Source organism: Myotis davidii, unplaced genomic scaffold (assembly GCF_000327345.1).
Source record: "Myotis davidii unplaced genomic scaffold, ASM32734v1 scaffold233, whole genome shotgun sequence".
NCBI classification, from domain to species: Eukaryota; Metazoa; Chordata; class Mammalia; order Chiroptera; family Vespertilionidae; genus Myotis; species Myotis davidii.
The window spans coordinates 2,563,630-2,569,756 of NW_006285917.1; positions in this window are offsets into that span (position 1 = coordinate 2,563,630).

The following is a 6,127-nucleotide window of genomic DNA, read 5'->3' on the forward strand; positions in this document are numbered from 1 at the left end:
GGCAGAGAGGACATGTGGAGGCAGGGAGGACACGTGGAGGCAAGGAGGACATGTGGAGGCAGGGAGGACATGTGGAATATCCCCAAAAAGGCAGGAGTGGTTCACGGGAAGTGAGGATCCCAAGGAGATCCCAGAGGGCGGGGCTTCTCTTTCCCATGGGACCTCACCTAGGGTTGGGGGCTTCCTAGGAGGCAGTCACTGCTGGGGCCCACAGCCTCCCCCAGACTCCTGGGAGTACACTCACCAATCTCTGGAGCGCTGGAGTGGACTCTCTCTCCCCAGGAAGCAACGCAGGTGACAGATGGCTAGACTTAAGCTGGCTCAAGCAGGTTAAGTAAGGATGGGGGCCGCAAGGGGCGGGTGCTCTCCTCCGCAGCTGCCTAAGACCCGCCCCCAGGTCCTGCCCCACGTGGGCGGGGCCCAGGTTCTGGCTGCTCCTCCCTGCAGGGTGACTCTGAGAGGAGGACCCTCCTGTCCTCCAAAGGCGCTCACCTTCCACCTTCTGGGGAGACCAGCTGCAGGAAACACATCCATGGAAGGCGGAAGGGTCATGAGGTCTCTGAACACCCCAAGTCCCTTCCCTTCCGCAGAGTGTGACTTGATGAGGCCATGGGTGTGAGTGTGGACATCTCTAAATAGGGCTGACACTGGGAAGGGCGGAGAGGGCTCCTGGAGTCATCTGAGCCTATTTGTTTAAGTTCTGGGGGAAATTAAAACTTAAAGAATTGCCTAATCAGAACTACAGAGATTATGATATATTATGTTTAATGGAATAGTTTTTTGTTTTATATATTTTACTAGAGGCCTGGTGCACAAAATTCGTGCAGTTGGTGGAGGGGGTGGTCCCTCAGCCCGGCCTGCGCCCTCTCGTAGTCCAGAAACCCTCAGGGGATTTCCAACGGATGGCTTAGGCCCGTGGAGAGTGGGCCTAAGCTGTCAGTCAGACACCTGAGAGAGAAACATCGATCAGCTGCCTCCTACACACGCCCTACTGGGGATGTGCCCGAAACCAAGGTACATGCCCTTGACCAGACTCGAACCTGGAACCCTTCAGTCTGCAAGCTGATGCTCTATCCACTGAGCCAAACCGGTCAGGGCTAATGGAGTAGTTTTGGTGTGGTAAATTAAATATGAAATATTTAAGTTGTATTAATATTAAGATACATTAATTTAATTATTCAAATTAAGATACTTATAATTATGTCTTACTTTAATAATAAATTATTCCTCAAAGTAATATTGATGTTAAAGGTAATGGATTGGTTTTGGACCTCAGGTGTAGACAATTGAGCCAGTCATATTCCTCTGTTTATACCACTCCCAGCCTTATATAGTTTATTTCTTTTATTCCTGATTTCCATCGCTCATTCCCCTCCTACTTCTCTTTACCAATTGGCACATATATCCTTGAAACTGTCCATTTCATTGAGAAATGTAGTGCTGATTGTGTATGTTTTAACTAACACCTTAGAATTATGTGACCTTGGCCTTTACTCAGTGCTGCTTTCAAGACCTATCCTGTTGCTCTCTGTGCAGTGTGCTTCAGTCAGGAGTGCCTGTGGTCATCAGTAATCCAAAGCTGACCTCATGGTGCGGTTGCTGACCTAGACTGGCTGCTCCACACGGACCCAAAACTCCTTTCAGTGTTTCTTCTGAGCCGCTGAGCTGGAAAGCTAACCACTTCCCAGATTCCCCTGAGCGAGGAATCCGTGATTTAGGTTCTGCTCTTGTGCAAGGCATAAATTTAGAACAGCGCTAAATAGCATGGGACATCCGTTTTGCTGTCACAGATCACCACAGATGCACTGGCGCTCTGGTGAGCAGCTTCCTGATTCGTCAGCTTCCTGTAGTGGTGAGTGTTGTTTTCCTGACCGCAGGCCGAGGTCATGTGCCTCTCAAAGCTGGGCGTGGCTCCTGCAGGAGCCTGCTTCTCCCTCCTTTTCTCCTTAAACGAGCCAGGTTTATTTTTGCAACTGAGCCCTACCTAATACCAGTGATGTAAACAAATAAAGGTTTATTCTTCACACAAGTTAAAAAATTCCTGGATAAGAGGCTTTTGGTGTTGATGTAACTTGATGTCAGGGCCTTGTCTGGGAATCTCTTGACTTTTCCTCATGGTCACAAAATGGCTGCGGTACCTCTACCAATCCCAGTAAAATGCGGTGAATTCTATGCAGCGTTTGGAAGAAATTTACTAGATGATGTGTTAGTCGTCACTGATTAAGTGCACAATCCCTATTTATAACCCCCCCTTTTCTTTAGTCACCTTTTGGTTAAGTGTGACCGTGTAACACAATATTGGCCAATGAAATGCAAGCAGAGGGGCGGAGCTCCTGGAAACACCTTGCTGTTCTAATAAAAGGTGTGGGGCATGCCTTTTTACCTCTCCCCTGCCCCCCCCCCACCCCACCCCTGCTTCTTCCTTTGGTATTGAATTCCATATGTGCATCCATCACATTTTACTTTTCTTCCTTTTAGTGATGGACACCTAGGTTGCCTCCAACTTCCTGCCTCTACAGGTAATGCTGCAGTGAACATCCTTGTACATACCTAGTTGCGGGCCTGCAAGAGAGCATCTCTGAGATTGCTGGGTCATCGGGCACATATATGTTATTGACCAGGTACTGTCAGGTTGCTCTCTATTATGCACTCACTGCTGGTATGTGCATACCAGCAGTGAGTGCATAAATGTCTCCCTACATCCTAGTCAACACTTGTAATTATTTGGCCTTCTAATTTTTGTCAATCTGATGGCACAGAACTATAAGGTGGTATTGCTATTATTTTACACTGGATTTTTCTGGTTATCAACCAGATGGGCATTCCCAACATACCTGATAGCCATTCTTACTTCCCCTCCTAAGAATTGCCTGTTCATAGCCTATGTTTAATGTTCTATTGAATTTTCCTGTTTTTAAATTTTTATTTTTCAGGAGTTCCTTTTAATATTCTAGATAATAATCCATTATCAGGTTTAAATGTGGCAACAGTGCTATAAACCTTTCTGCTAGCTTTACCTGTGATGAACTTCATTGAAAGAAATCCTGAATTTTGATGTGGGTAAATTCATCAAAATTTCTCCTTATACTGTGTGCTTTTGGGTCTTGTTTTAAAAGAATTTCCCACACTAGGATCACAAAGATCTCATTTCTTGTATTAATTTTACAGTTTTATTTTACTCTTTAGTCTTTAATCCATCTAGAATTTACTTTCATAAATGGTGTGAGCAAGGGCTTTATTTGGACTGAATTGTGTCCCCCAAAATTCATACATTGAAACCTTAGCCCCCAATGTGACTGTATTTGGAGATAGGGCCTTTATGAAGATACTTAAAATTAAGCGAGGTCATTTGGTGGGGCCCTAATGCAATAGGACTGCTGTCATTTTGAGAAAAGCAAGAAACACCAGAGGATGCACTTATTCTCTTCCCTCCCCACCCCCACCCCCATGTGAACATAGTGGAAAGACCATGTCATGACATAGTGAGAAGACAGCCATATACAAGCCAAGGAGAGTCCTCATCAGAAACCAACACTTTGGCACCTTGATCTTGGACTTCTAGCCTGAAGAACTGTGATAAAATAAATTTCTGTTGTTTAAGTCACCCAGTATTTTGTTATGGCAAAAGACTGGATTTCTTTTTAAAAAAATAAATCTTTATTGTTGAAAGTATTACATATGTACCCTTTCCCCCCATTAACCCCCTCCAGCCCAGCCCACCCCCACTCCAGGCCTTCAACACCCTATTGTCTGTGTTCATGAGTTATGCATGTATGCATACAAGGTCTTTGGTTGATTACCTCCCACCCACCTTCTCCCGCCTTCCTCCCAGATTCCTCATTCTGTTCCATGCTTCCATGTCTCTGGATTCACTCCATTCATCAGTTTATTTTTGTAATTACTAGTAGGTTCCACATATGAGTGAGATCATGTGATACCTATCTTTCTCTAACTGGCTTATTTCACTTAGCATAAAAAAGAAGGAACTTTTGCCATTTTCAACAGCATAGATGGAACTGGAGAGCATTATGCTAAGCGAAATAAGCTCAGTTTTTTTATCCGCTCACCTACTGATGGGCACTTGGGCTGTTTCCAGATCTTAGCTATTGTAAGTTGTGCATACATTCTTTCTGATTGGTGCTTCTGGTTTCTTAGGACATATTCCTAGAAGTGGATCACTGGGTCAAATGGCAGTTCCATATTTAATTTTTTGAGGAAACTCCATATTGTTTTCCATAATGGCTGCACCAGTCTGTATTCCCACCAGCAGTGTACTAGGGTTCCCTTTTCTCCACATCCTTGCCAGCACTTGTCATTTGTTGATTTGTTGATGGTAGCCATTCTGACAGATGTGAGGTGATACCTCATTGTCATTATAATTTGCATCTCTCTGATGATCAGTGGCTTTGAGTATTTTTTCATTTGTCTCTTGGCCATCTGTATGAAGAATGGCTTTCTTTAAATCTGTCATCCACTTTACTAATTCTCTCTTTGGTTGTATCTAATCGGCTGTTCAATCTGTCCATTTAATTATCTTAAAGATCTATGATTTCAAACGTTGTGAAATGAATTGACATTGTTGTAATAGGCTGAATAATAGCTCCCCAGAGATGTCCATATCCTAATCACCAGGACCTGTCAATAAGTTACATTACATGGCAAAAAGACTTTACAGATAAAATTAAGTTAAGGAGATTGTCTTGGATTGTATGGATGGGCTGAGTCTTGCTGATAGTCTTTTTTCCTTTTGTGTTTAATGGGGTTTTGGGGTTGTTCTTTTTTGTTTGTTTACTCTGATGTATTTATTTTCTCTGATTTTTTTTTTTTTAAACAGAGAACATGACTTTGCTTCTGCCAGGCACTTAGAGGTACCACCAGACCTGAACCACTTTAAACTAAATTACTGACTGGGAGAGTTTTGGATTACCCAAGTTAATATAAATTTGGGCTGCAGATCAGCTCAAGGATCATCTAGTGGTTACAACTCAGAGATGGAGCCTTTTCATCTGTTTAGCCCCGAGGCAGCTTACCTTAAAGTCTTCTGGAGGTGACAGTGGGGCAGATTTATTTCAGATTCAATCATACGTTAAGGGCATACCCTTTGGTGTCATAGCTTTTTAAAGAAATCTATTAAATTCCTCACCTTGGTTCTGTCAAAGATAAACACTGCAGAAATTGAAGCTCAAGTTTGTCTAGTTCAACAAATGTCCACAGACACAGTAGATTCCTTGTTCTACTTCCCTGAGACCCTGCCTTCCCTCATCAGGGGTGGGGAATGTCTGGCTCTCAAAGTCATTTGGTCTGGCCCTGCCAAAGCATTATGGGTGAGTTAATTAAATGTTTGACGACATACAGCAGGCTAATTTTTAAGCTGATAATTTTGTATGGCCCACGAATGATGTTATAAATATCCAAATGGCCCTTGGCAGAAAAAAATTTCCCCACCCCTGGCTTAGATTATAACCTAATAAAGTCTTGCCAGCTAGCCATCTCTTCAATGCTTTTAAAAATAATCTGCCTTTGTATTTTAACTAGCACTCAGAAAGATCTGTCCAGAGTCCAGCCAGTCATATTACCAGAAATAGAACTTTCTCTAATCCTGATTAAAGTAAAAATTCAATGAGAAAATGGACAAAAGACATGGCAATTAATTCACAGAGGAAATACAAATGGCCAATAAATATATGAAAAGATGCATAATCTCACAAGTAAGCAGGAAAAGGCAAGTTAAGACAATAATGGCCCTGCCGGGATGGCTCAGAGGTTGAGGGTCGACCTATGAATCAGAAAGTCACAGTTCTATTCTCGCATGTCCCGGTTGTAAGCTCGATCCCTGGTGGGGGACATGCAGAAGGTGGCTGATCTATGATTCTCTCTCTCTCATCATTGAAGTTTCTATCTCTCTCTCCCTCTCCCTTCCTCTCTCTGAAATCAATTTTAAAAGGGTTTTTCAAATAATAATGAACCCCTAGCCAAGTAGCTCAATTGGTTAGAGCATCAACTCGATACGCCAAGGTTTAAGATTCAATCAAGCACATAGAAAAATCAACCAGTGAATGCATGAATGGATGGAAGAACAAATCGATATTTCTCTCTCTCAAATCAATAAATTTAAAAAAAACAATAA